We start from the raw sequence: 11,221 nt of genomic DNA, 5'->3' as shown, positions 1-11,221 counted from the left end.
TATCTCATTTGCCCCGATCCGGTCTAGCTCAAGGATTTCAATCAGATCGACTCTAGATGCTAATCACTCCACATACAAAAGAATACTAAGTCTTAAACTACTAAGTGCTACTTCAATGGCCAAGTAAGATCCTTCTAATTCTATAGCTTGAAACTAAATCCTTTTTCTTTTCAAAAACCTTTGGTAGGTACTCAAAAAAACATCACTAGGGTTTTTTTATTTTTCAACTCAATATTCAACATCGAGTCCGACTAACGTGAGCTGCATCAACATCATTTTGAAATCTTTTCGGAGGATGCACATCTCTGTTTAGGCACAAGAGCCACCCAACTACTCGATTATAGTCTACATAGATGCATTCATGCTTCAGTAGCAGAGGAATACTGACATAGACTCTTTATTTTTTTTATTTTTTTTTTTTTACATTCACCCTAGATCACATCTTTAGAGTACACTACATGCCATAAAACTAGGATTAGCTCAACAAGACTTAAAAGTTCTTAAGAGTCCACTGAAGGATAGAACTTAGTTTTCTAAGACTAAGTACTCAAAGTAGTGTGTTACGCATACAAGAGAGTTAGAGTAGTCACATTGGCTATTCCCAGGGCATCGACAAAATATTTAGTGCACATGACAATACTAGGGGTAAAACACGATTCAATAAAGCATAGAAACAAATAACTCACATCAATCATTAGTCCAAGCTAAAAGAATCTTACAAGAATGAATAAAGCCATCATTGGTAACACTAGCATGTAAACAATGTTCCTAAAACATGAAATGCACCCATCCCCACACTTAGTGTTGTACATTGCCCTCAATGTACACTAATCATGAAAAAAACATGCAAGAAGGGCCAATGCAAATATTAATAGAGGAGGGTGAAAAAGCAGAACTTCCCGGTTTATCTTGTGTTCGTCGTGAGGTGCGACTCAACAAAAAGGTGTGGTGAGCAATACACGTCTTGTCCGACCTCCATTTAAAAAAACTAGGAAAGCTCACCAAATTCCCTCAATGCCCTGCGAGGCAAAAGCAGGGGACATCATCATTCCACAAAAAAATTCACAAATACAAACACAAGGGAGAGACTAGGGAAAAAGTCAACAAAAATACATAGATGAAAAACAAAATAAAGTTCAACACAAAGAGTTGGGAGGAAGAGGTCCATGCCAACTCAACAAAACAAAAAACATAATACAAAAACAAAAATAAAAGTAAAAGTAGATAAAAAAAGTGTCCATGCTCAAAGCGAGCCGCTACTCTTCACAATGCAGTCTTTGGGCGGTGGTGGCATGGTGGCAGAAGGAGTATGCGAGGCAGAACCATAGTATGAGGTAATGAAATGGTGAAAATCTGCCTCGAGTCGGCGCTATCCCTCAAGGACCTGGTGAAGCTGGTCATGGATCTCGCGCTGCTCCTGACGCATGCCCTGAATCTCTCCCTCAATCCCCCTCAGTCTCATGTCGAAATCAGGTAATGAAGTAGTACCGGGGGTATGAACAGGTGCGCCCTCAAGCTCTGACTCTGTGTGCTCGGTCGGCCACTGACTGGACTCACCAGTGGCTTGGTGCTGTGGGGGCCTGCCCCTCATGCGCTCAGCAACCACCAAGCCAATCGCCCATATGTGTGCCTTCCCGAGGGGTGTCGTACCTCCTACAATAGTCATGCCTCGCGTCTGCTCAAACAAACCCATGCCACGGATCAATCTGGTCACATAGGGCCCAATAAAGATAGCTCCCAATCGAGTATACGAGCCCTGGTGAAGGAATGCATCAGCGACAAGGAAGCCAAGGTGAGTAGGGTGCCTCTCAAAGATGCCATACATCGTAAAGATATCGGATTGGGTGACCACCCCCTTGCTATCGGTCCGGCCCCAAAGAGAACGGGCAATCAAGGCATGAATGAATCTATGTGCCGGGTCGATCATGCGTGAGGCCTTTCGGGTCGTATCTTCACCCGCCAAAGTCACCCAATAGTTGCTCCTACCCACCTCACTCGGGAAATCAAGCTTAAGACGTTTGCCGGGCATGGATTTGATAAAATCATCATCATATATCCCCAAGTACTTGGCAAAGTCCAAATGATGCATAGTGCGCTTCCTTCCAAAAGCTTGAAAACGGATGGTGACAATCTTCTTATTCCGCACGGATTCTCCATCTTGTCGCGCCTCAAATGTACTCAAGACCTCCAAGGTTAATTGACGGAAGGTTGGCTCGTTAATGGCAAAGAGTTTATCCCAACAATTGTGTGAGAGCCAATCCCGCACTTGACTTGCAAACCCAAGGTTGTCCACAAGTTCCCAATCAAGATAGCACAAAGTCCCGAATGGTTTTGTCTTCAATCTATCATATCTCTCTCGATGGTGGGACAATTTGAAGACGGGTTCATCGGGTGTAGAGGATGGTTCGGTAGTTCTTGGGCGCTTGGAGGCGAGCCTTTTTAGTGTTAGGCATCCCTACAATGAAGAAAAACTTTGATCAAGCTCAAAGGGATACAAGATAACTCAAAATAACATGGTAGAGATAGAGGAGACTAATGAAAAATTGGGTTTTTGGGACCATACGGCCGTATGGGGGCCGTATGGTCACTATTCACACGGCAAGAGTCTCCCCTATACTCATGGAATCGAAAAATTTGTACATAAATTTGAATGAAAATTCATTCACAACATTCACATCATCCAAATCAAGCAAATTACTAAAGAAATTCCACGCAAAAGTCTCAAGAATGCCCAAAAAAATGGAAAAGAATAAAAACTAGGGCATTGAAAAAAAGCATACCGACGAAACCTTGAGAAAAACAAGCTTTTAAACTCGGGTAAGATCACTAGATCGAAGTCTCCAATGGATTGGAAGAAGTTTTTGGAAGAAAAATGAAGATATTCGGCCAAGAATTGAGAGAGAAAAGAGAGAAAAATTTCGGTGGAGTTGAAGAGAAATGAGAGGTGGAAGAGAGAGAGAATGAGAGGTCTTAAAGGGGAAGCCCCGTCACCATACTGACCCCCATACGACCCGTATGGGGAGCCATATGAGTGAGTAGATTCCCTCGGCCGAGACACCCGAGCCCGACTTGGGACGGCCCTCCCATGCGAGGGCCGTATGGGGGAGCCGTCAAGTGAGCACAGAGCCATCCGGATGCGCTGCGTGGTCAGCTTAGGCGGCCTCCATACGGCCCGAGTATGGTCGTAAACCTTTAAAAGGCCTATCAAAAACCATGAAAAACCTGCCTCAAATGATGTAAAAAAATGAAAAAAAGAAAAACTTGACGACTTCTCCAAAAAAATGACTAAAAATGAATAAAACAACGATCTAGCACATAAATTAACACCTACACATGTGTTTCTCAAGAAGTTGCACAAATATACCACAATAAAAATGATGAGAGCAACATGCCAAGTGTATGATGATAAGTGTCTAAATGTAGGTGTTTTCATATATGTATCGTATGCACTTTGCATGTATTTTGTGAGGTTTGATGCCCGTTTCGCGCTTAATCGTCTATTATTTGCTTTGTAGGGCATATGGAAGCCATGGAGAACAAGAAGATATCATTTTGGCAATAAGAGAAGAAAACAGGAATTTCATACTACCCCCATACTACCCAGTATGGGGGCCATATGCACTATAGCAGCGGATTGAGTTGGTGTTCTGTCCAGATTTCCATACTACCCAGTATACGGGGGCCGTATGGAGCCGTATGCACCCCGTCTGGAAGCGAATCTAGGGTTTTCGTGTGCTATACGACCCCCATACGACCCCTATCATGATCCCGTATGCCTCGGGGGTATATATACTCACTTTTAGGGCTGATTAAAGGACTTTTTGTTGGCCGACTTTTGGGAGATCATTGGGGAGATTTTGGGCGACCTTGGGGAGGAGAAGAAGGGCAAGAAAGCTAGAAGATCATTCAAGCCCAAGGTCCAAGGCTCTCAAGGCAAGAAGGCAACATCATTCAAAGGGGAGATCGATCACGACTCGAAGGAAGGAGAACCGCGGCTAGAGGAAGCGTCATTCGGCATTCCTTTGGCGGGGAAGCGTCATTCGGCATATTCTCGCCTCATCCTTCACCATTTCATCTAGGGAGTGTCATACTATGTCTTTGTTTCATGTTTTGCTTGATTGTATGCTTTGTTATGAGATGATGACACACTAGACCCCCAAGGCCACCGGGTGTTGGTGAACCTTGGGGGGTTTTATCATGTATTTTGGATGATTGCTTGTTAACTCTATGCTTGGGTATTTTTGAGATCTAATCCATTGTTTTCATGCTAAGTGTTACACCAAGGAGAAATCCGTAGCTCTTTTATGAATGATGCATGTAGATGTGACTTGCTCGCATGTATTAGGTCATGAATGGATTAGAAGGGGGATACTTGTATCATCACGCCGAGAAATTGGGTGTTTGGTAGCCCTCCATGTAGGTTTAATCCGAAGAAGAGTAGGTTTATTCCTAAGCGAGATTTCCTTGTACTTAATGCAATCGTAGGAATGTAGATTTGGAAGAAATTCCTATCTATGTTCGTATGGGATTAGGGTTCAATCGCCGAGAAATTGGGGTTGTTCTAATCTTGGAATCTCATGGTCCAATTTACCCTTGCATCTTTAAATCATCATCCATGTTGCATGATAACCCCTCAAGGGGATCCACATCCATAGGCCTTTGCACTTCATTGATTCTCTTGCTTGCTTATTGCTTGTTCTCTCTAATTTGCTAGCAAATCTTGTGTTTAGTTTTATTTGTTTTTAGTAGAGTAAACCCATCACTTAAGATCTTAGGCTAGATAATAGCTCGAGAAGGAGTAATAGGAGATCCTTAGCCCCGTGGAATACGATTCTCGTGTCTTTGCACGAGGTATTACTTGGCGATCCCGTACACTTGCGGGGAAGCGATCATATGAGCATGAACTTATTCACAAGCAAACAAGTCTAAGAAATACGAAAATTAAAATGAACTAAGAACTAAGAATACGGAAAATGCAAACAAATGCCCCCGAATGCTTGGGTTGCCTCCCAAGAAGCGCTTGTTTAACGTCACGAGCCCTCGACGTACCTTGTTCCTTACCTCATGGGGGTTCAAACAATTTGAAGCCACCCCCGGTTTCCCTTGTAGTGTTGCTTCTTCCCGGTAGATTGAATGACAACATTGAAAATACCTCGAGTTGTTCATGAGTGGAGAGGGGTGAAAAATTTACCTTTCCTCCGTGAGATGTGGGAGGATGAAGCTTGTTACCTTTCTTTTTTCTCCCATGGATCTCCCTCCACATTCTCTTCATAAATGATTCTTTTTTTTCTTTTTCTTTAGCATTAGTACAGGATACCCTCTCTTTTGGTGGCTTCAAATTGTGAATTGGAGGATGACGATGAGGTTCTTCTTCTTCTTCGTTCTCCAACTCCCCCAAATATTCATCCAAAGGATTTAAAGAGAGCACCTCCTGCACACAATCAGAAATCAACCTATCAGTTTCATCAATGAAATAAAGTGTGTCATCATGATCTAAAGAATGTTTCATGGCAGCTGGCAAAGTGTACACCACTTCCACTTCTCCGACTCTTAACGTCAACTTCCCTCCTTTCAAGTCAATTAAGGCACCCGAGGTCTTTGAGGAATGGTCGGCCAAGAATTAGTGGTATCTCCACATCTTCATCTATGTCCATGATGACAAAGTCTACCGGAAAAAAACAAATTTATCCACTCGCACAATCACATCTTCGACAATCCCACGAGGTTTTTCTTGTTGATCGATCGCCATAGCTGTAAGGTCATCCTCGTGGGCCTTAATTCATGCAAGCCAAGTTTCAAATACATGGTGTAGGGCATGGCGTTTATGCTAGCCCCGAGTCCGCTAGAGCATTCTCTTGGACTGCACCTTCAAGCATGCATGGAATAATGAAACTACCCGGATCCTTCAACTTTTTGTGGGAGCTTCTTTTCTAGAATAGCCGAGCAATTCCCCGTAAGTGCAATCGTGCCTTCTTCTTCCAACTTTCTCTTATTTGTGAGGAGCTCCTGTATAAACTTGGCATATTTCGGCATTTGAGTCAACGCTTCAACTATCGGGATGTTCAAATGAAGTTGTTTGAAGATGTTGATGAATTTTTCGAAAGTGAACATCCTCCTTGTAATGCTTCAATCTTGTTGGATAGGGGATCGGAGGCTTGTACTCGGATGATTTTGGTGGTCCCTGTTGTTGGAACTTGTCATTTATGTCCAGATTTTTGTCTTCACTGTTTTCTTCAACTAGCTTGGGGTCTTCCCTGGAGGCTACCCCACTTTTCCTGACACTTGGGTCAACTTCGACCCTTGTCTCCACTTGCTTCCCACTTCTAAGAGCAATGGCCTTTAAGTGCTCTCTTGGATTGTCTTCTGTGTTGCTTGGAAGACAACCTAGAGGACGTTCAGAATGTGCCTTCGCGAGCTCCCCCACTCGATGCTCAAGAGATTTCACAGAAGCTTGGAGGTTTCTTAAAACATATCCTATTTCACTGAACTGCTCGCCGTGCTGAGTGAGTTGAGCATTCACCTTGCCAAATTGTGCATCCATGCTACTAGTTAGATTATTGAACCTGTCATTGGTACTGAGCATGAACTTGGCAAAGATCTCTTCAGTGGAAAACTTCCTCTCAACGGCCGGTTGTTGAAATTGAGATCCTTGAGGTGGTGCACCTCTTTGTTGTTGTTGGCCTTGGTTCCATGAAAAATTTGGGTGGTTCTTCCAACCCGGATTGTAAGTTGAACTATATGGGTTCCCTTGATTGCGTTGCCCCCCAATGTAGTCCACATTCTCAGCGGATGCAGCAGACGAGCTAGCAATCGGACATTGGGCTGCACCGTGCCCACCACCGCAAGTACTACAACTTAGCACCGATTCGGGCCTTGAACTACTACCCATAAGAAGATCAATCTTTTGAGTCAACACGTCAACCTTTGCGGCTAAGGCATTATCACTACTTACTTCATAAAGCCCAGCAGTCTTTTGTGAAGATCCCCTTGAGGCCCAATGTGATTCATTGCTTGCCATTGACTCAAGTAATTGCTCGGCCTCATCGGGGTACTTGTTGCTAAAGGGAACCGCCCGCCGTAGCATCAATGAGTTGGCGAGTAGCATAATTTAGCCCATTGTAAAGGATTTGTACTCGCATCCATGAAGCAAAAAACCATGGTGGGGGCACCTTCTAAGGAGATCCTTGAATCTCTCATAAGCTTCAAACAATGTTTCGGACTACCCTTGTTTAAAGGCTGAAATTTCTTGCCTCAACTCGCCGCTTTGCTTGGCGGAAAAATATCTTCAAGGAACTTCTCCACCATGTCCTTCCATGTTTTAATAGATCCCGGAGACAATGAGGTAAGCCAACGATAAGCTCCATCTCTCAAACTGAATGGAAATAATCTCAAACGGATAGCATCGTCCGACACCCCATTGATCTTGAATGTAGAGAAAATTTGGAGGAAGCGGGAAAGGTGGTCATGCACATCCTCATAGGCAAGACCATTGAATTGGACTGAATTTTGGATCATGCCGATTGTACTTGCTTTAACTTCAAAGTTGTTGGATGCCACTGATGGTGGTTGAACACTGAACTCATCACCCGTGAATTGGGGTCTCTCATATTCGGATAAACTACGTCGTTCTTCGGCCATGATTGTAGACACTCTATCCTCAATTTCGATGTTACGTGTACCCGACCCTTCACCAACTTCTCTCAATCTCCGACGCAAAGTTCTTTCAATTTCACTATCCGGTGTAATCAAAGGCGACGGATTCGACCGTGTCATGCACGAGTACCTTGCACAACCAAGAAAAAAATGATAGAGAGTTAAGATCAAGGGAAAAAGGAAAAACAACAAATGAGTAAAAGAATGAAATGGCTAGAGTAATAATCTAAAAGTTTCCTAGAATTCCTTAATGATCCCCGGCAACGGCGCCAAAAACTTGATCGCTTCCCCGCAACTGTACGGGATCGCCAAGTAATACCTCGTGCAAAGACATGAGGATCGTATTCCATGGGGCTAAGGATCTCCTATTACTCCTTCTCGAGCTATTATCTAGCCTAAGATCTTAAGTGATGGATTTACTCTACTAAATACAAATAAAACTAAACACAAGATTTGCTAGCAAATTAGAGAGAACAAGCAATAAGCAAGCAAGAGAATCAATGAAGTGCAAAGGCCTATGGATGTGGATCCCCTTGAGGGGTTATCATGCAACATGGATGATGATTTAAAGATGCAAGGGTAAATTGGACCATGAGATTCCAAGATTAGAACAACCCCAATTTCTCGGTGATTGAACCCTAATCCCATACGAACATAGATAGGAATTTCTTCCAAATCTACATTCCTACGATTGCATTAAGTACAAGGAAATCTCGCTTAGGAATAAACCTACTCTTCTTCGGATTAAACCTACATGGAGCGCTACCAAACACCCGATTTCTCGGCGTGATGATACAAGTATCCCCTTCTAATCCATTCATGACCTAATACATGCGAGCAAGTCACATCTACATGCATCATTCATAAAAGAGCTACGGATTTCTCCTTGGTGTAACACTTAGCATGAAAACAATGGATTAGATCTCAAACGTACCCAATCATAGAATTAACAAGTAATCATCCAAAATACATGATAAAACCCCCCAAGGTTCACCAACACCCGGTGGCCTTGGGGGTCTAGTGTGTCATCATCTCATAACAAAGCATACAATCAAGCAAAACATGAAACAAAGACATAGTATGACACTCCCTTGATGAAATGGTGAAGGTTGAGGCGAGAATATGCCGAATGATGCTCCCCCCGCCAAAGGAATGCCGAATGACGCTTCCTCTAGCTGCGGTTCTCCTTCCTTCAAGTCGTGATCAATCTCCCCTTTGAATGATGTTGCCTTCTTGCCTTGAGAGCCTTCAACCTTGGGCTTGAATGATCTTCTAGCTTTCTTGCCCTTCTTCTCCTCCCCAAGGTGGCCCAAAATCTCCCAAAATGATCTCTCAAAAGTCGGCCAGCAAAAAGTCCTTTAATCAGCCCTAAAAGTGAGTATATATACCCCCCGAGGCATACGCTCCGTATAGGGGTCGTATGGGGGTCGTATAACACTCAGAAACCCTAGATTCGCGTTCCAAACGGGGTGCATATGGCCTCCATACGGCCCCGTATACTGAGTAGTATGGAAATCTGGACAGAACACCAAATCAATCCATTGCTACAGTGCATATGGCCCCCATACTGGGTAGTATGGGGGTAGTATGAAATTCCTGTTTTCTTCTCTTTTTGCCAAAATGATATCTTCTTGTTCTCCATGGCTTCCATATGCCCTACAAAGCAAATAATAGATGATTAAGCGCGAAACGGGCATCAAACCTCACAAAATACATGCAAAGTGCATACGATATATATATGAAAACACCTACATTTAGACACTTATCACTTCTCTTGGAAAAGGTTGTTGGGGGAGCTTTCGTCGGCACCGGTCCGGCAAAGTGTGCCCTATGCCAGACAAATGGACCTTTGGAGAAGAAGAGGCTACTCCACAAGACCATCGACATGAATACTGAGAGAATTTTCATATGGATTACTTCTTTTTTACTTTAGATTTCATTATTGATTATATCTTGCTCCATGGCGAGCTAACCCCCTAGTGGGTACTTGGATTTTGTAAACCATAGGATGTTAATGTTTCTTTGACCTTTTATTATGCCTTCCTTAATTTATGTTTTGAATTGAGTTTCAATCTTGAATTCTTGTTGAATGATTTCTCCCTTAGAGTGATAGTAGGGTTGAGAGGTCATCTTGGTAACCTTTATGGATGTGTGACACGCCACGAGGGTTAGACAAAGCTAGATTGGAGATGGTTGAGAAGGTTAGTCGAGAGTTAGCGTAGCATTCCTTTTCCTCTCCGGTGTGATTTATCCTACCTCCAATTCCTAGAGTTCTTTATGGTTTCAATATAGTGAAGAACTAAAGAATGAACTCAGCTGGGGTCTTAGTTGCGTGAGCAACAGAGTGAAGCGTTGAAGTGACTTTAGTATTTGGGGCTTAATTGTGACTTGCGGTCTTTCGCCTTTACCAAAGGGTTAGATCTACACATAGAAATAGGGGTCATCATTTGGAATCCCTAGAACACCATGCAACTTTGTATAGTGTAAGGTATTGAGACTTAGCAATTTCTCCGCGCGGGACATAGTGTAGAGTTAGTCACGGTTGACCTTAGGTTTGGGACTGTGTACTTTAGGATTTCCACAACTCATTAAGCACTAGTTAGGAAGCATAATAGTAGGTATTGCACTTGAAACAATAGTGCTAGGGGAAGCATTGTCCGAGTATCCCACTTCTATCGATTGCCTTTCCTCTCAATTACTTGGGCCTTTCGTTCTTGTTTCTTTTGTTTCTGCTTACATTACACTTTATCAACACAATCATTATTCATCTTCGCTTGGTTAAGTAGCAATCTTAGTATTTTTATTCCCAACTCCCTGTGGATACGATACCCCACTCACTTGGGATTTATTACTTCGACAAACTCGTGCACTTGCGGGTCACACGCAAGGGGCATTGTCAAGTTTTTGGCGCCATTTTTGGGCAGTAGGCATTTAGAGATGCTTTGCACTTTGTTATTTTATCCATTCATCATTCATTCTACTTCACATCTTCTTATTCTATCACCGTTCAGACTTGTTTTCTTTATTTTAGTTCAGCTCCAGGTTATGACCCGAGGGAATCCTTCAATATTAATTTAAGGTGATCCTGAACTTGAACGTACACTCAGAAGAAAGGGTAAAGAACCTATGCAAGAATCGTCGAATATAGCTGAAGTGGAAGTTGAAGGGTCTGGCAACATGGCCCAACAGAATGAACAACAGAGAAACACTTTCTGATTACGCCAGACCGTCAGTATTTGGGACACAATCTGGTATTATGCGGCCCCTGATTACTGCTCTGAACTTTGAGCTAAGGCCAGCATTCATACAAATGATACATCAGTCGGCGCAGTTCAATAGTTTGGCCGATGAGGATCCAAACAACCATATTGAAAACTTCTTGGAAGTTTGTGACATGCTGAAGATTAATGGTATTATAGATGATGCAATAAGATTGAGGGCTTTCCCATTCTCTCTAAAAGGAAGAGCAATGTAGTGGTGACATTCTTTACCAAAAGCATCCATCATGACATGGAATGAAATGATCGAAGCTTTTCTTGAAAGGTACTTCTCTCTGGGGAAATCGGCG

The 11,221-nt window shown here is 43.0% G+C and overlaps 1 non-coding gene across 1 annotated transcript; it reads left to right on the top strand.

The window, feature by feature from the left end:
• The first annotated feature begins 7,151 nt into the window (after nucleotides 1–7,151).
• LOC120259669 lies at nucleotides 7,152–7,258 on the top strand. The gene has a single exon (XR_005536226.1). It is a non-coding gene; the product is annotated as a small nucleolar RNA R71 (small nucleolar RNA).
• Nucleotides 7,259–11,221: the final 3,963 nt, after the last annotated feature.

This window comes from Dioscorea cayenensis, chromosome 4 (genome assembly GCF_009730915.1).
Source record: "Dioscorea cayenensis subsp. rotundata cultivar TDr96_F1 chromosome 4, TDr96_F1_v2_PseudoChromosome.rev07_lg8_w22 25.fasta, whole genome shotgun sequence".
In the NCBI taxonomy this organism is placed as follows: domain Eukaryota; kingdom Viridiplantae; phylum Streptophyta; class Magnoliopsida; order Dioscoreales; family Dioscoreaceae; genus Dioscorea; species Dioscorea cayenensis.
Note: the sequence above shows the minus strand (reverse complement) of the source record. Positions and strands in the feature narration are given on the sequence as shown.